Raw genomic sequence first — 25,156 nt, forward strand, 5'->3', positions numbered from 1 at the left:
TTTTGCTGTCCCTATTTCTTGCCCAACCAGTTTTCTGCACATGAGCCTGTACCATCATAATCTGTTCTCTCTGATCTTTTTCTGTAACTGAAGCTACTTTGGCTTCTGCTCTTATGTCTTTGTTTCTTCATCTGCCCAACAGTGTGCATCCTATCACCTATCTCAGCACTTCTTTTCTATCACTTCCTCAACTGTTCTGCTTTTACTGCCCAGGTTTCTGTACCATACAGTAGTACTAGTCACACTGCAGTTTTGTACACCTTACTTTTCAGCTTCTTTGGCATTCTTCTGTCATACACTGCACCTAACACTCTATGCCATTTGGCTGCAGCCCCACTGAGTCTAGCTTTGCCTTCTTCATTCAGACTTTCCTTCTCCTCAACCACCTTTCCTAGATACTTGAAACTGTTAACCTGCTCCACTATCTTCCTTTCTTTCTCATTTCTCACCTTCATCTCCTTTCCCTCATTTGCTGCAATTAGAACTGTCTTATCTGTGTTCAGTTTCAACCCATGTGACCTCAGTTTTGAATTCCATCCCACTATACTTTGTGGAGTTCTTGCTCAGAGTCTTCCTATAATGCCACATCATCTGCATACAGCAACTTCATTGATCTGTCCACTCTGACCTGTCTTCTAATGTAGTCCATCACCAGTATGAACAGCAGTTGGCTCAGAGATAAACCCTGATGCATACCCACTCCCTCTGGGAACAGCTCTGTGAGACTGAACACTGTTCGTACTTGAGACATTGAGTTCTTATACATAGCTTGCTCTAATTCTACCAATGTTTCTGGGACTTTAAACTGCTGCAGGTCTGCCCAAATCAACTTTCTTGGACCTTGTTATATACCTTCTCCAAGTCTAGGAATGGTCAGTTGGTCTCTTTCCTCAGCTCTTGCTTCTTTTCAACTATCTGTCTTATTGCAAACATTGGATCAGTTGTGCTGCATTCTGATCTGAATCCAAATTGCTCATCTTCCATTTTACTTTCTGCTATGCATATCTGCTCATCAGTCACCCTCTCCAGAACTTTCATGCAATGTGACAGGAGTTTGATAACTTTGTACCTCCTGCAGTTGTGAATGTCCCCTTTGTTCTTGTACACTAGCACTAGTACGCTTATTATCCAGTCATGCAGGATATGCCTTTCTCTCCACACTGCTATGAGTACCTTCAGAAGCCATTTCTCCTCTATCTCACCAAGAATCTTTATCATATCTACTGTAACATCATATAAGCCTGCTACTTGCCATGAATTAATTTTCCTTAGTGATGTTTTCACTTCTTCTATGGTGGGTTGCTCCTCTTCTTCTCTCATCGTGGGCTGTATCTTGGGCAGTACAGCTTCTGTGGGGTTTTCTTCAATCAGCAGCTGCTGGAGGTACTCCTTCCATCTTCCTTTGATGCCCTGTAGACTATTGAACATGTTGTTACTTGCATCCCTTATGTAGGTTGTTTGACTATCTTCTTTATCTTTCTGTCTTTGCCTTGCAACCTGATATAGTTTCTTTGTGCCACCTACTGAGTCACTTTGCAGAAGTTGGTATAGTGCCTCTGATGCCCTATGCTTTGCTACTGCATTGCCTTTCTTATCCACTTTGTTAGCCAACTAGTATTCTTTCTTAACCTGGCCAATATTTTCTATCTCCCACTTTTTCCTGCACGCCTTCTTTCTTTTGATGACTTCTTGGACTTCTGTATTCCGCCACCAGCTGCCCTTATCTACCTTATTTCCATACCAGGCTCAGCCAACATATTAGTGCTAGTGCGCAAAAACAAAGAGGACATTTGCAATTGTAGGGAGTACAGATGTATAAAACTCCTGTCACACTACATGAATGTTCTGGAGAGGGGGACTGATAAATGAATATACAAATTAGTAGAAAGTAAGATGGGAAATGAACAGTTTGGATTCAGATCAGGATGCAACACAAATGTTCCTATTTTTACAGTGAGACAGATAGTTAAGAATAAGCTATTGATGAGTAGACTGGCCATTCCTAGTTTTGGTAAAAGCATGTGACATGGTCCCAGGAAAGCTGATTTGGGCAGTAATGTGATGATTCAAAGTCCCAATAACATTGGCGGAATTAGTGAAGGCTGGGTCTATATTAAAACACCGAAGTTTCAAAACTTTGAGTGTTCTAATATTGACCTGTTTTCAGCAAAATCTGAAAATATTGAAGAAATAGAAAACCAAATGTTTTCCTAGGGAAAGAATTTGGTTCTCCATTTCTGTTGCTTCGGTATTTTCAGTGCTGTGGTGGAAAGTTACTGGTCGGGTTCAGGTAAGTGTGCAATTGTGTGGACGTGAGGGTTAAGGTGGGTTAGGTGAGTTAGGGTTAGGGCGCAGGTCAGGTAAGTGTGCGATTGTGTGGACGTGAGGGTTAGGGCGGGGTAGGTGTGTTAAGATTAGGGCACAGGTGAGGTGACTGTGTGATAGTGACGGACCTTAGAGTTAGGGTTTGGGTTAAGGTAAGTGGATAGTTAGTGGTGTATGTATAGTTTAGTGTAGGGTTAGGTGTAAGAGTTTAGGTGTATGGGTGTAGATTGCTGTTTGTTTGGTGTGCTTGTGTTGCGTGCATGTGTTTTGGACCAGCAAATTTTTTCCCTAGGAAAAAAATTTGCTGTTCCGTATGTTTGATGTTTTCAACTTTTGTTGAATAGGGTTCGATATTAGAACACTTTACGTTTTGAAACTTCGGTGTTCTAATATAGACCCGTGAAGGCTATATACAAGGCCCTAATGACACAAATATGAACAGTTTTTGGACTTGCAGAGGGGCTCCCAGTGGGAGTGAGAGAGCATCAGGATTCACCTCTGAACCCAGTGCTGTTCATACTAGTGATGGACTATGATAGCATACAGGTTGAAGGAGGCAGATCATTAAAGTTGGTATATGCAAATGATGTGGCATTACAAACAAGCTGTTCAAAAATGTTGCAAATGATAGGGGAATGGAATGCAAAATTGATGGCACATAGGATGAATATGAGTACAGGTAAGACTGTTGTAATGGCAGCAAATGAGGGAAATCTGAAATAGCTAAGAATTGAAATAGAAGTAAAAATAGCGGAACAAGTTAGCTTGGGGTGGTGAGAAGAAGGGAACAGAGACCACCTAGCATAATGGTCAAGGTCTTCACCTCCAATATGCAAGATACAAGGATCAATTCTGACCTCAGGGCAATGCCTATTTGGAATTTGCATGTTCTCCCTGTGCAGTTCCTCACATCTCTGAAAAAAACATGGTTATTGTTTCCATCTCAGACTCATCAATGAATGGAGCTGTGGGCAGCAACACAGACTATACATGGTGCTGTATAAGGTGAAGTTTTGTATAAACCAGATACTTTGGGCATCTACTGTGGTGCACAGTATCCTCAAGAGATCACAGACTCTTGCAGTGACAGGGATAGCCACTTGATGGTGTAAAATATGACTGTAGTTGAGTTCAGTTGTATTGACTAATGTTGCCACATGGGCATGGGTATTTGCTGATGTTAAGGGGGATGAGGACCCGGACAATGGTGGGTGGGGTTTATGCGCCCCTATTGGCCATTGTGTGCTTGCTGTAAAGCCCAGCAGCCTTGGGTCAAAGAGCTACAGTTGCCCAATCTCAGGTGCCTGGGATAGCTCTGTTGAGCAAAAGCTGTATGTAAAACTAGTCAACCTATAAAACATGAACTAAAAATTACTACACTCAGAGTAGGTTCTTTGACAGGAAAGAGCTTGGAAGTGGATGCCACGATGGTACAGAGGAGACTGGACATCTGATGTATCCAAGAGATAAGATTGAATGGCAGTGCAGCAAAGCCAGTTGATCCAGAGTCTACTACTCAGGAAGAGGGCAGGCTGCAAATGGTGTGAACTAGGCTTTTAAAAACAGTGAGGGATGTCATTGGAATTAGTGACAGACTTATGGCAATCCGACTCCAGCCAAATGATAGGACAGTATTCATAATCTCAGCCTTTGCCCCCACTGCAGGGTTCTGATAGTGAATAGAAGAGTGCATTCAGACAGCAGTTGCAGAGCCGACTAGATAAAGTGGGATAGCATGAATAAGTGTTGATAATGGGTGACTTGAATGCACATATCAGGACAGACAGAACAGGATATGAGGACTCCCTGGGTCCACATGGTAGGGCAACAGGAGTAAAGAAGAAGAGGCCATTCTAGACTGTCTGGCAAATAGCTTGATGGTAGTGAACACATGGTTCAAAAAGAGAGACAGTCACAAGATCACATAAAACAGTGGCCAACATGCAACTCAATTAGACTTCCTCCTAGTAAGAAAGGGTGCTGGGGTAGAATCAGTCACTGCAAAGTCATCCCCAGTGACACAGTGGGCCCACAGTAGAAACCACTGGTTGCCAAAATCAGCAGCAAACAGTGGTCAGAAAAGGCTCTAAGGTCAACAGAGACCATGCTGAAGACCTGGAAATTGACCGAAGAGAAAGCAATGCAAAGCAGTTAAAAGAATTACTCAGGGATCTACCACCCCAAGAAGAGGAGGAAACAATGGAGTTGAAGAAGAATGGCAGCACCTCAAAACAGCATGTGTGAGGACTACAGAACCACTAACAAAAAGCTACATTTAAACAAACGACAAGTAATAACGCTACAGAACATATGAACATTTAAGCCAAACATAGTGAAAAAATGATGCATATGCGATGAAAAAAAATGACATTTTGAATTCAAAACATTTTGCAACCTACTAAGTAAATTGCTAAAATGACAACCTGCAGCCCAAAAAAGCAAAGAATTCTGAAAAATAAAAACGTTTTACTGAAATGTAAGAATAACACTGCATATATCTGGATAAATGAATGTTGTTATATACAGACAAATATCACTAGCACCAAGAAAATTTAGGCATACACTGGTTATGTTGCAAGTTATTTGATTAAATCATACAAGATTGGCAATTATATCACTAGGATTTTTTTCTTTTTTTTTGCTCGTATTTAGTGATGACAACCTATGTTCTGTTATGAACTACATTTAATCTGTTCACTTCTAAAGGTAAATACAATGGAATCAGTTTTATCCAGACCTATATTCTGAATTCCATAAAAAGTCAATTATCTAAAAAATAACTGAAGCTCTTTTCCTGACCATATAAATTTACCTAACACTATGGATGGGCAATTTCCCACAGTTTCCCCAGCCAGCTTGGTTGACATTGGCATCCTTAGGCAGTGTAGCAACTGCCTCATGTTCACCGACAACCTTCTACTCCTAGTTCATACAAACCCAATGTGTGAGAGATGCAACTATATTAAGAACCTGGAATCCATGCTCTGTCACACACCAGTTAGTGCATATGACAATGATCAGGTTGTCAGCATGCACACCTCACTTTCTACTGCACCCAAACCCACATCACACAAATCTACATACGTGGAGGTCCTCACCAGAAACATGCCTAAACACCAGAGACTTCCCAAACACAAACACAAGCACGCTACACATAATACTTCCTCTGCAGAAAACAGTACTCATAATAGCTCACTTCCCAATGTCTCAGCCATCAAGCTCTTAAGGCAAACCACAAAACCAAACATATTAGTCATAGGTGAGGCCATCATGAGACACACAGGTGTCCCTCTCACCAGGCTGGATAGGGAAAAGTTCACAGTCAGCTATCTGTCAATTTCCAGGATATGCCATACCACACGTGCATTCAAGTCTCTCAACAACAGGTACTGTTATGATTCCTCATAGTCCATTTTGGTGTGATCGACTTGAGATGTACCTGTCTGGACTATATGAAGAGAGACATGACTGAGCTCTCAGACTGTGTGTCTCAGGTATGTCCCTAGCCTTAAGCAACATTTTACCTTCACCTAAGATGATGCCTCAATACAAACAGAAAATGCTTGACTTCAATAACTGACTTAGTTTCTGGTGTCATTCTAAGGGGATCCAGTATCTGTCAGCCTGGGATGACATGATTGACTGACCTCGATGCTTTGCCAGAGATGGTCTTCTGTCACCCCTTGGATTTCAGCTACTGGCTAAGGCTTTTGCCACCCCATAGTGCCTTTCTTAGGCAGTGTCTCAAGGACAAAATTCCTGAAATAAAAACTCCAAATTCCCAATGTAAAAACTCCATCTGAAAACAACGTCAAGGTTATGCTGCTAAGCGTTAGGAGTCTTAACACAAAACTGCACTCACTGGATGCAGTCCTCACCTTGGAAGGTGCAGATATTTGTTCAGTCATGAAGACCTGGTTCAAGGATGTGGAGAGCACCCCAGCCATACTGGGTTACACTTGCTTCCATACGTTCAGACCACAAACTTGAAGGCATAAAAACTATAGGAGGTGGTGTATTAATTTTCATTAAAGATAACTACACCTCCAGACTGCATGATTCCCTGGAGATACTTTAGCTGCAATTAACTGTTGGTAGGACACCTATTCAAGTCACTGCCAGCTACAGGACCCCGTCCATGAATCAGGACATCCACTCTACCTATTTGGATCTATTTGAGTCTATCAAGATACATCTGAACACCATGGTTTTGTGTGACTTTAACTACCCATTCATTGACTGTGAAATTACGCATGCTCAAACTCACTTCCCCAAAGGTTTCTCCAGTTTGTTAACTCCAGTATCCTGGATCAGCTGGTTGACACCCCCACAAGGGGTGCCAACATCCTGTATCTGGTGCTTACCAATATGGGGGACAACTGTATCACCTCCCACTGTGAGGTCTTCCTTGGTGAGCTCTGACCACAAATCAGTCTCATTTGAAGAAATGATCACACCTGCCCCACAGTAAACTAAACTAAAAAAAACTTCTCCAAAGCACATTCTAGCCTTTTATAGGATGGTATAAATAGCTTCCCTGCACCTCCCCCCTCAGATGAGCTGGCAACTATGCCAAGTTCTACCCCAGTGTTTTATACAAACACCTATATAACTGCATTGACTTGGCTGTGCATGATAGGACCAAAACAAGCTCCTGAAGGAAGAGCAAAATTAACTGGTGGACAATAAGAGGAAGACATTGCTATCTAAGAGTAAGAAGGAGTGAGCCCTAAACTGGAAACACTCTCTCATCAGCTTAAAGAAACAAACTGAACTTCTTGTGAAGTCCTCCAAAGCAAACTATGCATCCAAATTAGCTTCCTCAACTAAAGACAACCATAAGGTATTCTTTTGTTATATCCATAACCTAAAAGGAAAGGCCCATATTTGTGCCGAACTGGTAGTTAATGGTACCACATATACTGAGCCGGTGGATATAGCTAACCTGCTGGCTGAGAGTTTCTGTGAAAACTTCACTCCCCTGTCCCCACCACATGTACAACATGACATCCCTACCACCTGTCCCCTACCTTGTGTTTCTAAAGAGTAGGTCAGTAATGCCCTCTCTAAGCCCACAAACACAGCATCTGTGGGACCAGATAACATCACAGGCTGCATCCTACATAGGCTCCAACAAGAATTAGCAACATCATTGGGTACTCTTTTTAATCATAGTCTAAGCACCTGCTTCATCCCAGCTGAATAGAAAAAAATGGCCACCGTTATTCCACTGACCCCGGGAACTATAGACCTATTAGCCTGACTAGACTTATCTGCAAGGCCATGGAGCGAATCACCATGAACCTTATCAACAAAGATATAGATAATTTCCAAACACTTGACCCTACTCAGTTTGGATTTGTCAAAGGGAGATCATGCCTGTTAAACCTGGTGGGCATCTTCAACAGAGTCACCAAGGCCCTGGACGAGGGGGAATCTGTGCATACAGCCTACCTAGACTTAGCCAAGGCATTTGACATTATCCCCATACAAAAATAATTTACAAACTCACCCAGCTAGGTATCAACCCTTATATCGTTAGATGGGTCACTACCTGGCTCACTCATAGAACCTATATAGTCATAATAGGGGAATCTACGTCCAACATCAGACCTGTAACCAGTGGTGTTCCACAGGGATCAGTCCTGGGACCTGTACTGTTTGGAATCTATTTCTCCGAAGTACAAGCAAAAACTAAAAGTCTGTGGCTGACAAAGTTTGCTGATCACTGCAAACTGGGAGTGGTCATAGAATCTCCCAATGATGTCAACATCCTACAAGAGGGTCTTACACAAACAAATGATTGGTGCCAAAGTTATGGTCTTAAACTCAATGCAAAAAATGTATTATCATCCCTTTTGGTAAGGGCAATGCTCCTGCTAACTACCAAATCAATAACAACATCTTAAGTACCCACTCAGTGGTGAGAGACCTGGGGACTCAGGTTGACAGCAACCTCATCTTTGACCACCATGTCTCCACAGTGGTAAGAAGGGCATTCTATATTGTTCATCTCATAAGTAAGGGTATTGCCTCCAGAAAAAAAGAAGTTATAACCTCCCTGTACTCCTCCCTCATCTGACCAATAATTGAGTACAACATCCCTTTTAGTATACACCTTTCCAAGCATCTGCAGCAATTGGAGAGACCACAAAGGTTACTCACAAGGAAAATTCTAGGTCTTCAGCATCTTTCCCATGTGGATCATCTGAAATTACTGTTGCTTTATTCTGTTTTATACAGACTACTCAGAGGCAAACTCTGCCTTGCATACAAGGCAATCTCTGACTCTGCTTTATTAGAAATGCTGCATCACCGTAAGTCAAATGGTACAACGGTTACTTACTCTAAAGACCTCAACCTGGTGTGTGGCATTAACAGAACCTGCTTGAGGGACAGATTTGTCTCCCAGAGGTTACCACACCTTTGGAACAGACTCCCACTTCATGTCAAACAGCATCCCATTTGCCCTATTCAAATGCAATCTGGATGATTGGATGGGTAAACATAAATTCACCCCAGGGGTAACACCTATGTTCCTCTTGGAAAGAGGCAACAGGTGCTGATTGTGGAAATAAGGGTAGAACTTGGCTAGGCTTGTAAGAGCCCAAGGGCCATTAGCCTAGTAATTTCCTATGATCCAATGAAATGCTATACTTCTATAACTTTGCAACACTATGACAGATAGTTTTATTTAATACCAAATATACATCCCTAAATACTGATTTACATTCAGAACCAGGATAATATTTCAAGGGTTTATATTAGGTGATCGAATGTTAAGGCGATTGAACACCTAAACGTCGACCTGTAAATGTCGAACTCTTAAAACCATGAACGGCCTTTTACATACATTTTTCCTTGGGAAAAAATTGGGTTGGCCATAGGAAACAAAACAAACCTTTAAATACTAATTAAGTGGGGGGGGGCTGTGCCCCCACACCCCCCTAACTATATATACCAACTTTGAGATCGCTCTACATTGGGAAAAAGGGCAAATTACCAATGACAGCCAAGCAAATTTTTTTCTAAGGAAAAAATTTGCTTAAATGGCCATTCGTGATTGTCAGAGTTTGACATTTATGAGTCGACGTTTAGGTGTTCGATCACCTAAACGTTTGATCACGTAATATAGACCCATATTTTAAATGTTGTTTTTTATTAATAATTGAAAACTTGCAAATACAATAAAGAGAAACAATCCAAATTTTACACATAAATACACACGCACACACACACATACACACACACACACACACACACACACACACACACACACAAAAACTATAATTTTTAAGCAGTCCACTTACCGCATAATGAACATTTTTAAAGTTTTCAATGCACTTCCATTAAAATAAATAGTATTAGTATTTGTGTGAAATGGAAATACTAGCATGCTGAATTGTATTTACAGTTAAGTAAATACATTTTAGAATATAGACAGTCAGAAAGTGTGAATTGAAGAAGTGTATGTTCGCATATTTAAGTAACAGGCTTTGTTTTAAGTTTTAAATACAGCTGCTTCTTATATCTGTTCAGTAGATGGCCTATATTTAAAAATTGATTTACAGGAACAATAAACCACCCCAAGCTTAACAATAGTAAAATAAATGACTTTTTCACATGCATTTGCTGATTTTTAAGTATGCCTCATGTAACAGTATACCTGAAGCACACAGTTATTTTGATATAATAAAAACCTAGCCTACACTTATTTTATGCATCATAGTGCAGTCTTTCAGTGGAACAGTGTTATACTTCATACCAGGCTAACCAAAGAGCAGCTTTACACATGGTGCGAGCATTATTTCAACTGATCACAGTGCTAAATTCCACTGATTAAATCAGTCTAATAGAGTAAATAATAATAGTGCATAAGTGCATGATGCATAAATAACGTGTATACCATTTATCATCTGTTGTTGGGCTGCATACACTAATTATCTATGAGTATATAATCTTTGAGTTATAGTTCTTTCCTTTGACACATTAATATGAACGGCTCAGTGAATATAAAGTGAGTGGGCATGAAAGGATTAATAGCACCAATATAAAACAATGAATGAGTCTAAGGAGAAATTCTAAATAAATGAAATGGAGATTTAATAGCTGTAGAACTATTATAAAGCACTTTATCTTAGTCCAATGTGTAGAAAAAAAACATGAATATATTGCAAAAAGAATGTTGCTGTAGAATAGTTTCATTAAAGGAAAATGTGTCATTAAAATAAGATTTAAGGGCAGCAGAAGGAAAACGGAAATTAAGAGTACAGGAAGCATTGTAATCTGATCTGAATGTTGAATAGCTTTAGATGAGTTTTACATATGAGGCAGATGATCTAAAGAGACAGTGAGTGCAATAGTAAATGTACATTTAAAAAATATAGAATAGTCACTGCAAATAAAGTGAGATAAATGAGATCTACACTGCTTACGCTTTCATTGTGTAAAGAATCCTGGTATCTAGGGTCTCGCCTGCTGTGGTCTCCATACTTCACTTTTCATTTGACATAAGACTCATAAATAATTTCTAGCTAATATTGCTTTCATATTGCAGGGTCAGGAAGTGCATGACCTCCTCCCAAAATCTGCAGATGAATGTGGAGGATCCCTTTACGGAAGTTTGAGTGCTTATATTAATACTCACATCCTCCTGGTGTGGCTAAATATCAAGTATGGGTGCCGTACTACACGGTGTCCTCTTGCTTTAAAAAGTGGTCATAACTATAAGTGTGAGTACATTGTGTGGTCAGTCAGCAGCTTGTCATTTTAGTAAAAATGTTGAACAATAATATTATGTCTTTTGTGCTGATTTTGTTTCTGACCATAAAATATACCTACAAAAAATGTGCTCTGCGGATTAGGGCGAATACCGAATGACAAATAAAACACAGACTATATATTGAAATAGTGGATGCATTATGCATCTAAGATGGTTGAGCACGTTTGTTTCAATAACTCAAACTGAGACCTTAGCAGAGGACTATGTGCTTTAAAATCACTCATAAGTACTTTTAGGAGCCAGCATATGAACAATCCTCCAGCAAAAACACTGCACCAAAATTATTTTAAAAACAATGACATCTCTTTCTTTAACTACTGTTTAGCTTTCTTTTTTTTTTCCTGCAAATGTTTCTAATAGCTGCAACAATTAACATTCTGTCATATTTATAAGTCACAGTGCTCCTCTCACTGGTGTTTGGGGCTATTTCGCTTATTTCATTTTACACTTGCTTTTGCTTTCCTCCTTCTTATTCTGCCTTCTTGCATTCCTACCCAAACAATTGAGCAATAGTCTTCTGTTTCACATTTAATTGTTTTGTTCAGACTCTGTTTATTCATCTAGCTCTTTCTTTTCCCTCTTCTTCTTCCACTGTCTCTCTCCCTGTCTTCTTCTTTCTCCATCCATAACAATTAGTTGACTTTTGCCTGTGGAAGAACTGCAGTTTTTCTCCTTTACTTTAATCTAATCCCTCTCTTCTTTTTCAAATCTCTTGTTGCTTAATACATGCAACGCTTTGCTCTAATTATAACTGGCATCACATTACTATAAGTTTATAATTTATTAATTCCATAACAGGCCATCTCAGTGATATTTTAATTTCTACACACCACTATGAGTCCTAAATTTAAAAATATGTAATGGAGAAAAGCATTTCAATTGTAATAAAACTTGACAGACAACTTGTAGACTTCCGGTACAATTTTTCAATATTCCAACTGTCAATTACACTAAATGTTTTATGACAAATTTTCAAGTGTGGAAAACAACAACCAAATTAAAATAATTCATTTAAGGCAGTAAACACCTTTCTGAAATCTGAACTGATATTAGGAAGAAACAGCATACCAAATAAACTATTTTGATTAAGTATGATTCATCTCTTACATCTTTAGGGAATGTATGAACAAATACGTCACACAGCATTTTAATTACTCAACATCGAGTTGAAGGGATACAAGTACAACATGAAGTCACCCTGTTAGACCTTGTTAATACATAGTGAGGGATTTTTGAGACCCAAATGCAACAATAATAGAGTACATATTGTTCAGAATGAAACCATACACAAGAGCTGTAGATAAAGCAAAAAGCTTGAGGCAGTACTATGAACACTAGAAGACACTGGTAAGTTAACCCTTTTGTCCTTATCATATGCTGCTAATGGACTTCATCTATTCATCACGTATGAGTGCATTTTAAATGGGAGACCACCTTTATTTTGGAATTGACAACTAGCTGGAGCAGTTTTTATCCAACAAGGAAAAAAAAATTCTGGACATTAGCATAACTTACTACTGCCCTGCTACAGCCTGAACTCATTCCTTCCTTACTCAAATCAGATTGTGGCACAATAGCCGATTCAATTAAAACTTAATTCTAATTCCTTGTGTAGTACCACTATTTCACTGGCAACATCTGGATGAGTGATACCCAAGAATCGGTTATATCCTGGCCACCATCAACATGGATTTTATCCTAAATATCTCATTAGGTCAAGCAGTGTCTGTTTGAATTGATTCTATAACTTTTGCAGTACCTACTTTTTAAATTATGCACTAGTCAGATCCAAATACTGGAGAAGAGTTAAGATAAATGCATATGACACAAGCTCTAGATAAACAAGATTGGTTCTGTCTCCAAGGACTAAAATAAACCAATATATGTTCACCTTTCAACAGCTGATGACCACAGCAACAAACATGTCCTTTACTGAGGTCCACATAATAAGCGCAAGTGTTTTCTACCTACTTCAGTTAAATTATTATTCCATTAAATACCTTTCATCCTTGACGAACTACAGAAAACAGCTCCATTCTGCATTTTCTTCAAGTACACAATCCAAACAGTGAATATTCATATCTTATTCCTTATAGGATTAAAAAGGGTTAGCTTGGCAACTTTGGTTACTCAGGTAGTCTATACCATTCCTAAGTATGTATCTCTTTCAATACTGCTCAACAATATTCAAGCATTTTCAATAACGTGTTAACTTGCAATAGCATTGGACTGTAGCAACACTGGTTAATGATGTGTAATCGGTAAAATGCACAAATATGAGGCAGTTGGAAATAGGATTTAAAAAATAGGTTTCTACTAGGTTTGCAGTACAGGGGACCATTGAGGAGCCAAGCCCAAATTTCCAGTCACCTCAAAACACTGTCTGGTTAAGTGACTTGGTCAAGGTCACATAGTAGATCACAGAGAGCATCAAATCCCATACCACAGGAATTAAATTTCATAGCCTAAAGTCTGCACCAACTGCCGGACAGCTACTCCATATCAGAGAATCAAACCCCGTTGTTCTGCATGACAGGCAAGGATACTCACTACTATACTATTGAGGAAGACAGTAGGCCTTCATTCCAGTGCAAGTTTTTATGTAGCCCAAGGATTGGACCATGAGAAATATATTTTTCTTCTATTGATACAGTTCTCTCATTCCACAGTTCCCAACTTCTCAGCTGCTACTTGTACTTTGGAGTTCTACTTCTGTCTACAAAAGTGTGTACAACTGCAATCCTCCACTAGAACCAAATATAATATGAAACTGAAAAATGAACCGTCTTGGTAGTTCACTGGTATAAATAAGCTCTACCATGAAAGAAAAAAATTCTGAAGTCCTATAACAAATTTAAATCTACCCACATTAAAGACTCTATCAAAAAGATTAGCAAAGAATGAAAAATAACCATTAGGAATGCCAGAATAAACTATACATTAAAACTATAACCTAAATCCAAGGATAACTATAAATTATTCTTTAATTAGATCAGAAAATTAATAAACAATTAATAAATAGCACACATCAGTCTTCTGAATGAATCTAAAATTGTATCACTCACTCACATCCTAAAGACATCAGTCTTACACTTGCAGATAAATTTAGTTCCGATTTTACTCCAGAAACAGTCATTACAATTCCATAAACCACATGTCCCTTACTTAAGATCATCATTGAACATGTCCTAACTGTATTCTCAAAAACTAAAAATACTGCATCCAAGGCTCTAGTCAATTTATTTGGATTCTTAATGAACAGAACCAAGCACGTCCTCATGGAACCCATTCTGAGGTTACTTAATTTAAGCTTAGCCATAGGGTATGTCCCTGAAGAATGGAGATTTGCTGTTTTTAAGTCCCTTCATAAGAGTTGGCACTTACACAGACCTCAGGAACTATAAACCTGTCAGCATAATTAGTATAATTTGCAAAGTCATGAAATATGTCATAGTTGACTTCCTTAGCTGCAATATCAAGACACTTGTATAGGCTGACCTTCAACATTTTTTATCATGAGGAAGTCATGTTTACTAAGTTTAGTTAATTCTTCAAAAATTGTGGTGATCACTCAGTCCCCACCACCTATTTGGGTATGACCAAGGCATTCAGTGCTATCTCCCAGAATTATTTTGTAAATAAACAAAGTGACCTAAATGTAGACACTTACATGGTAATTTAAATAGCAAAATGGTTAAAGATAGAACCCATGTATTCAAGGTGTCATATACCACTTCAGAAAATTAGGAAGCAAATAGTGGTGTACAATATGGCTCAGTGTTAAAACTCCTTTTTGCCATATGCTTCTATGACCTACAAAGTATAAACTCAGATCTATGGCTAACTACGTTTGCAGATGACTAGAAACTAGGTGTCACAGTTCATTCTCTCATGGACCCAGAATCCCTACAGCAAGAATGGATGCTTATAAACCAATTGTGTACAGAAAAAAGGCTACAATTAAATGAAAAAGTGCAGTACTTTCACATATGGTAAACATTACTCACCCACAGCTTAGAGCTTTGCCTGTTCCTCACTCCAAACAAATATAGTTGCCAAGAGTACTGGCATATTGGTCAAAACATACTCTCTTTAAATCCAGCATATTGCATTAGTTTTCAGAAAATTCTATTTAGCACAACTGATATCCAAAGAAGTATCTCATCCAGGAGAAAACAAGTTATTGTCCTGTTGTGGTCATATTTGATTAGGCCAGTTCTAGAGTTCAGTGCTACATTGGCATGTACATATCCAAACACATAGAAAGATCCCAGAGGTGCCTAAGTAAAAAGATTAGTCATCTGAAGACCCTTAGCAACCAAAATGGGCATGAAACCCTGACACTATGCACTGTTCCTCATAGACTCTTTTGCAGATAACTGCATTTCTTACAGACTCCTTAGTGAAAATCTATGCCTTGCAATTTGTGTCATTACAGAACCAACCCTCCTCAATCTCTTGCATCTGCACAAGACAAACAGTTCCCCAAATATTACAAGTAAGGATTTAAATTCCCATCACATAAATAAATGTATTGAAGGGACCCAGTCTTTACCTCATCTCTGCAACAGATTCTCCTTACATGTAAAGCAGAGTGAAGCACTCACATCCTTAAAGATAAACCTTGATGAGGGCTTGAAAATTTGAAAATTCATTCCTGCCCTAACCTGCTTTATCCTTCTAGAAGTTGAAGGTACATCATAAGGATAGATATTAACGAGATACAAATGGATATTGCCTTGCCTGTCTTCTAATCCCTATAATCATATGATGCTGCGATCCTTTGTTGCTATTCTGTAAAACAGTTCACTGAATAATACACCAGTATTCCACACAAAAAGTCTTTTGCTATTCTGTTAAGATGGGATGAGCAAAAATGTGTGCATTAGGGATAAACATTATTTTACATTTTCTAAATACACAAGGATTGAAATTGTATTTGTTTTTTAGTTGAAATGTTTATTTCTGAAAACGCTGCCAAGTTTATTTGACAACTATGATAATGAGACTTGACTAACATGAAGGATTCCTTCACTACCTATGCAATAGCAGATGGCCATTTAGTGCAGCTGTTAATGCAAATATAATAAAAGGACATGACATTTCTGTTTTAGAATTAGTGCAGCACTTTGTATTTTTTCAAGCTTCATACAAGTATTAGACATTCGTAATATTTAGTGGTTCACTGATATCAGCAATGAATTAACAATACCATAAATGATGGATCAATCAACAAAGCATTTAAAAAATCAGAGGTAAAGATAATAGATACAAAGTCAATAAAGTTCAAAAGCAAAATAAGTTAAAAAAAAGATGAGTTTCCATGTGATTAAGAAACAACTTCACCATTCATGGGAATATCCTACAGCAAATTTGTCAAATTCTACAATGCTAATAAAATGGGATTTAGCGACAGCTATGGCTGCAATGAGAAAGGCACGCACACTACTGACTGATTCGCATGTATCTGACTCATGCTTTAGCTAAAACTAGCACAGTCAGACTTAACAGTGTGGTGTTCTCGGTAGCAGCCCATACAGTGTACTGGTAAAGAACTCCTCCTGCACTCACTCATGCACACATTCAGATGTCCATGAACGCGCTTAGACAAAGAAAAACACAGAGACACACAGACACAGACAGACAGACACACACACACGCACACACATCCATCCATAAACAAACAAGATCACACACAAAAAAACACTTACCCATTCACCCACATGTACACACACACAAGCACCCACACATTCACTCACACATACACATATCCATTCATAAGTAAACACGATCACAAACATAAAAAACTCACCCATTCACCCACATATATACACAAACAAGAACCTACACACTCGCGTGCACACACACACACACACACACACACACACACACACACATCCAATCACAAACAACTAAGATCACACACATAAAAACACTCACCCATTCATCCACATGTATGTACGCGTGCACACACACACACACACACACACACACACACACACATGCTTTCACTTGCGCACACACACACACACAGACAAATACAAATACACACACACACACACACACACACACACACACACACACACACACACACATCCGTTCATCAACAAAGAAGACAACGCACATGGAAACACTCATCCATTCACCGACAAGTACAATTCAACAGACAAATACACATATCCAGACACACGATGTCCTACCTAACCTCCTTAATGTGACCACACACACACACACATACACACACACACACACACACACACACACACACACACACACACACACACACACACACACACACACACACACACATATCTATATAAATAAAAATGTAAATGTTCGTTTGTTCAAAATCTTAAATCTCCGAAAGTTCTTCACTGATTGCTTTGAAATTTTCACACAATGTTGCATTCGAATACGCGCGTGTTGTTATATACCTACTATTATATAGATGTCACATGTTGTATTCGAATACGCACGTGTTTTTATATACCTACTATGGATTCTATATATTTGTATACAGATATGCAATTTTATATGTTTTTGTTATAACTTTCTTACTTCTTTTTTAGTGCAATTGGTCTGCTTTAGTTCATCCAAATAATGCCTCGCAGAAGATCAAACTTAGGTTGTCGCACTCGCGGAGCGGAAGCAGTGTGATGAGTAATTGCATATTTGTATACAAATATGCAATTTTATATGTTTTTGTTATAACTTTCTTACTTCTTTTTCAATGCAATCAATCTGCTTTAGTTCATCCAAATAATGCCTTGCAGAAGATCAAACTTAGGTCGTCGTACTTGCGGAGCGGAAGCAGTGCGATGAGTAATTGCAAATCAAACTGAGGAGGAACGGGCATCAGCGAATGAGCGAAACAGACAAAGACTGGCTCAAATACGTGCCGAGGAAGCAGCAGAGCAACATGCAGCCAGACTTGAGGATGCACGGTTGCGAGCACAGCGTTCGCTTTCTGCAGCTTCAGATCTGCTTCGTTCTCCTTGATCGAAACCAGCGGATGAAATAAATGCTTGCCTGAAATACTCTACTTTGTGGCAACATGTAAAGATGTTAAAATTAACTACAAATATGCATGTCCAGCTGCAAAACGATTGATCAACTGAGATATTCTCACATCAATTGCTGGAAATTGGGAACGGAAAGGTGCCGGTTGATTTGACCTCAGGACGAATTTCATTGCCTCATAACTTCTGCAATTTAGTGATGTCAAAAGAAGAATTGGTTGAAAAAGTATTTCCCAATATTCAAACCAATATAAGAATCACGATTGGCTGACTGAACGAGCTATTCTTGTGGCCAAGAACAAAGACGTGTACGAACTTAACAATATTATTCAGTCTAACATTCAAAGCGAGGCAGTCACATACAAGTCCGTCGACACTGTTGTTGAAGCAGATGAAGCGGTTAATTATCCAACAGAATTTTTGAATTCCCTCGATCAGCCAGGGATGCCACCGCACGTACTGCAGTTGAAAATCGGTGTGCCAATTATCATGTTGCAAAATATCAACCAGCCAAAGCTTTGCAACGGCACGCGGCTTGCAGTAAAAAAATTAATGAGCAACGTCATAGAAACAACAATCTTGACAGGACCTTTCAAAGGTGAAGATATCCTCATTCCTCGCATTCCTATGATTCCAACGGATATGCCATTTCAATTTAAGAGATTGCAATTCCCAATTCGATTGGCATTTGCAATCACCATCAACAAAGCTCAGGGCCAATCTTTAGAATTGTGCAGTTTAGATCTACACACAGATTGCTTCTCACATGGACAATTATATGTTGCATGTTCTAGAGTCGGCAAACCAGACAATCTCTATATCTGCACAGACAATGGAACAACAAAAAATATTGTATACCCACAAGCATTGTGAAATTAAACATATTAGAAACATGCTTTCTCTTTTCTTTCTTTTCCATTTAACCCTTTTGAGCCACAGCAAAGCGTGGCAGGTACAGCTAGTCTATTCATAAATAAACAAGATCACACACATAAAAACACTCACCCATTCACCCACATGTATACACACAAAAGAACCCAAACACTCACACAGGCACACACACACACACACACACACACACACACACTTCCATTCATAAACAAACAAGATCACACACATAAAAGCAATCACTCATTTACCCAGATTTATACACAACATGCGTGCACAAACATGAGCATGCACACACACGTACACACACACACACACACACACACACACACACACACACACACACACACACACACACACACACTCATCTAAAGATATGCAAATGCACACACAAATCTGTTCATTAACAAACAAGACAATGCACTTGGAAACACATGTCTATTCACCTACATGTACACTTCAATAGACACATACACATATCCAGGCACACCATTCCCTACCGCACAAGCAGACACACACACACACACACACACACACACACACACACACACACACACACACACACACACACACACATAAGCTCACACACACACATACACAAGCTCGCACACACACACACACACACACACACACACACACACACACACATGCATGCACAGACACGTGCATACATACATTAATGCAGCTTTATTTGTGTACCTACAGATGTGAACACAGGGATCCACTGAGATATGCACATTAACACCCCTCCACCCCCCATGTGTTGACTGAATTTACCTGCACTATGACTGATTCTATAGGAGAGAATGATTGACCTCTGCCTTTTGGCAATGTTCACTTTTTCTCCAATATTGAGAATTTACACTGCCATGTGACGAGTCCTTTGAGAGTGTAACTCTGTCATTTCTGGGGAAAAGCACATGGCCAATTAATTTTACTTGCTCCCCTGGATTGCAGCACTAGAATGCAAATCACTATGCAAGACTGCCTTACAATTTGAAGCTCTTACTAGCAGGAATCCTCTGCAGTAGGGTAGTGTATAAATCAGAAGCTTACTATGAGTAGAAAATGGCCCTGTTGGGACTTTAATCTTATAGCAAGCCTTTCTGAAGATAGCATTTGACTTTAATCATATATTTTAATTCAAAGAAGTTTATTAAAAATTAAGATCTGAAAAATGTATCAAGTTTTTAAGCTCTTGTAATAGCAGTGACTTAGACATTGAAAAAGGAATAAGGTCATTATCAGAGATGAACTCCAAACTTCCAAGTAGTATGAATAATACTTGTACTGCTGGTCTGGTTAATGAAACTACAGAAACATTTGATTGTACTCCATTTATTCTGTGTCCTAATTTCCTTTGCTTTACATATGAATTATTACTCATTTCCAAATCCCCAAATCCAGTTCATATTTTGGAAAGGCTCAGAAAGAATTGAGCATGTCTAGAGATTTCTGAGAAATGGAGGGATACGGACAATGGAAAAAATATTTGACTACCAAGATAGTTGGAAGCAATCATTACCACACAGTCTGCAAACTAATATGGTATTAATGACTTTCAATAACATTTTAACTTGTGATCAATTATCTGTTATTCAAAGTGCTTTGAATTTTTACCTAAGTCCATTTCAGACATAGTACTTATGTTAATAGAATTGAATAGCTTTGTTTGAAATATGAATTTAAATGTTATTTTGATTGTTACTTTGTAAGATGGTGCAATTTTAAATTCTTAATAACGTTGACTCATATGAAGGTTAAGTGTTTGTTACATAGCATTTCTTTACTATTATTGCTGGATTGAGAATACATACTTTTCAATGGAGACACAGGGAGAAAAGCTCTACATGAAATACATTAGATTACACAGCATACACGTGATTATAAAATTGCAAAACTGCAATATAGTAAGAGAGATGTTGAAAATCATGAGATATGTTCAACAGAAAGTAGATAATAATGCAGTTGAAATTTTAATTTTAATGATAAAAAGTGGAAGCTGCAAATTATTTCTTGGTTACCCATATAGATAAATGCCACCAAAATGAGTAGCTTACAGGTATAATGCAGGAAGACGAACAAATGTATATTTCCTGTAATAAAAGTTGATTCTTTGCTGGAACCTATACCAAATTCTTTGTTCATTAGGCTAGGTAGCTTCTGTTAACATTTAGTTCATTTGCAATGCAGGAGGTATAACATTTTCATACACAATGAAAAGAATAACCTATCAATGTTATATAACACACATTTGGAATATGTAAGGGTAATCACTGCTTATTTGTTTTTTCTAAAGCATCCAGTGAGAATCCAGTGAGGAGCTCCCAGACTATTTCTAATGAATAAATCATTCATATCTATGTGAAATCCATACAAAATTCTACATTTCAAATCTGATTTAGTATCTGGCTGAATAATGTTAATGTCACTAAATCAATATCAAAGTATTAAAGTACCCCACTGTCCCATTTTTATGCACTCTCTAAGCCAAACAAAAATGTATAAAATCCTCCACTCAGACCTGTTGTATCAACCAAAGATTTTGTTACAGAAGCTGTTTCTAATGTCCTAAACTTCATTTTAAAATTACTAATGTTCAGAGCTCGAGTTTATTCATGAAATCCAATTATACACAAACAGGATGGGTTCATAACTATGTATAACAAAATCACTCTATACTGACCATAAAGACTGTACAAAAATTATAGAATGACCACAAAGAGACGTTTTCCATTATGGTCTGAATTTTATTGTATAATATTCAAATTGAAGTGAATCTACTTTAATATGTTTTTCAGTTTAAAAACTAATGCTTGTTTATTTATTACAGTATTCATTCATTCATTCATTCACTCATTCTGCATGTGCCAATCAAATTAATTAACTGATCCTTGCTCCTTTTGTGTCATGACCCAAGGCACAAAGCAAATATATCAGTCATCAAAGTACAATTATCAGACATTTTTTGTATCGCAGCAGCCTGGCATTTTGACAGGGGTGTGTGCACTTTTTATATCTCCTGTACACACACATACACTCAGACACACACTGTCAACTGCAGTGAGAACTGAACCCCCTACCTAAGTGCACAGACTACAGAACTCCGTACTTAATGCAAGCACCACAACACAAGTTTGATGTATACAAGAGTGTAGGTATACTTATAGTTGATGACATCAGCAGGCCATGTGGTGCACAACAGCTTGGGAGGCCTGTTTAGGCACATAGCTTCATAGTGTTATATGAGGCTAGTAGTCTAATAGCACAAATAGCACTAGGCTATTAGAAGTCTAGCTGTATAGCAACACCCAGGTACCCTTATTGAGCATAGTTGAATGTTTGCGTTTAGCAGAGTGAGGTTGTGAGCACCACCAACTGGCCCTGTCCATGGTGGGACACACAATATTATATATTGCACTTTATATAGTTCATAGATTCATAGGTTGGTACTAGGCTATTGGCCCGAGGGCCTATAGAAGCCTAGTCATAACAATTCCCTGGCTATTTCTTCCCACACTATTTACTTCCCTGGACCCCTGTCTAGCAGGGTGACTGACGTGACCCCTGGGGTGAATTTCCTTTCTCCCATCCAATCATCAAAGTTCATTCTGAAGAGGGCCAATGAGGTGCTCTGTTTGACATGTATGGGCAGTCTATTCCAGAGTCTGGGGAGTCTCTGGGTCAGGAACCTATCCCTCCAGCATGTTTTGTTTATTGTGATGACAAGGTTTAGATCCCTGGAGTGTGTGGCTCTGAGGGATTGGGATTTCTTTAAGTGTAGCATGTCCAACAGCTCTGGGTTTAACATGGCCTTGTATGTTAAGCAGAGATCGCCTCAGAGTAGACGATATGCGACAGAGTATAGCTGGAGTTTTTTAAGGCAGTCAGCATAGGGCATCTGCTTTAGGCCTTTGATTCTTTTAGTGAGGTATTTCTGTGACCTTTCCAGTTGTTGCAGATGTCTTGAGAGGTACATACCAAATGGGGTGTTGTATTCTATAATGGGTCTAATGAGGGATGAGTACAGTGGGACAATGACCTCCTTTTTTCTGGATGAAAAGCCCTTAGTGATGAGGTGTGCCACATAGAAGTTTTCCTGACTGTTGTGGCGATGTGGTTATTGAAGGTGAGACCACTGTCCACCTGTGTCCCTAAGTCTCTTATCACACTTTCGGTGTTTAGGGTACTGCCACCTATGTGGTAATTCACAGGTACATGTTTTTTTCCCAAAGGGGATAACTATACATTTCTTGGTATTGCTTGAGCCCATGGCTCTGGCACCAAGCATCTGTTTCTGTAAGGCCATTTTGTAGAGTATCGACATCATTTGGGGATTCAATAATGGCTTCCACTTTGCAGTCATCTGCGAACTTTGTTAGCCAGAGTCCCTTAGTGTTGGCCTATACTTCAGAGAAGTAGATGCCAAATAAGAGAGGTCCCAAGACTGAACCCTGAGGTACTCCACTTGTCAGTTGTCTGGAGCTGGATTTGGAGTCAGCTACTTTTACAGTGTGGGTTCTGTCAGTAAGCCAGTTTGTGACCTATTGAGTGACATAGGGATTAATGCCCAGCTCAGTGTTTATCTATGATTCCAGAGTGGAGGATGGTGTCAAAGGCCTTGGCGAGGTCCAGATAGGCTGTGTGGACTGTCTTACCCTCGTCCACAGCTCTGGAGACTGATTTGAAGAAGTCAATCAGGTTCAGGAGACAAGATCGGCCCTTCACGAACCCAAACTAGGTGGGGTCCAGTGCTTTAAGGTTGCCAATGCCTTTGTTTATAAGTTCCATGATAATACGTTCCATGGCCTTGCAGATCAGGCTCGTCAGACTGATGGGGCTTTAGTTCCCCAGATCCAAGGTGGATCCCCCCTTGTGGAGTGGGATAACTGTAGCTGTGCACCACTCAGTGGGCATGAAGCCTGAGGTGAGGGTATTATTAAACATGACACTTAGGTGAGGTGCCATTTCATTTTGTAGTTCATGTAGTGCACAACCCGGGATGTCATCTGGTCCCATGGATGCTGTAGTCTTAGCTTTGGAGAGTGCGTTTTTTACCTGTGTGGCCATTATTACCGGAATTTGGCAATCTTCCAGTATTGAAATGGGCCATTTAGAGGGTGAGAGGGGGGGTGAAGTTGGCACTGAATCGATCTGAGAGGATATTGGCAATATCCTTGGTATCAGTATATTTAATGCCATTCTTTTGTAGCTCAGAGCACATCTGAGCATTGCCATTTAGATTCTTGACGTAGTTATCGAATGCCTTGTGGTTGTCTTTGGAATCCTTGGCAATTTTATTTTCATAACTAGCTTTGGAGGATTTTATGAGGGATCTTAGCTTCTTACTGAGGCTGGTAAGGGAGTTTTTTGCATCCTGGGGATTTCCTCTTTTCTGCAACAGTTTTTTTCTTTTTGTTGTAAAGTTTGTTTATGGCAGGGGACCACCAGATTGGCTTCCTTTTTTTGGAGGAGAGCATCTTGGTTATATTTGGGATGGCATGATTCATGCAGGAGTGGATGTGCTCATACAGTGCCTTAGTGTAGGACTCAGCAGTCGAACTTTCAGTTCCCGTCTGCATGGGTGTCATGAAGTTTGTAACTTCTGACTTGAGTAGCATAAAGTTGGCTTTGGAGAAGTTTTTTATAGAGGTTTCCTTACTGGGGGGTGGGGGTGGGATGTAGATGTTAAGGGTGATTAGCTTATGGTCTGATCTGACCAACGAGGGGTGACCATAGGTGTGGAGCATCGATTTCCCATGTTGGTAATGACCAGGTCTAGGATATTGGAGCCTCTGGTGGGACTATGGATTAGTTGATCCAAGACAGTGGAATTTATGAATTCCAAGAACCATTGGGCAAAGGTGTTGGTACATGAGTAGTTTTCCCAGTTAATGGCAGGGTAGTTGAAATCACCCAGTATTAGGGTGTTTGGTTGTATATTAATATTTTCCAGTATGTTTAGAAAGGTGTAGTGAAAATATTGGTGTTGTTGATATATGTGTGGAAAAAGTACTGAGACAATAGTATTGTAATGCCTGGTGGTGTGGGGGGGGGGGGCAGAGAATGAGTGTATTGTAAATATATGATGTATAGTTAGATCGGGCCCTTGGTTTGTAATGTTTCCACATGTAATTTTATA

Source organism: Protopterus annectens, chromosome 10.part0 (genome assembly GCF_019279795.1).
Source record: "Protopterus annectens isolate FY-2018-M chromosome 10.part0, PAN1.0, whole genome shotgun sequence".
NCBI lineage: Eukaryota > Metazoa > Chordata > Ceratodontiformes > Protopteridae > Protopterus > Protopterus annectens.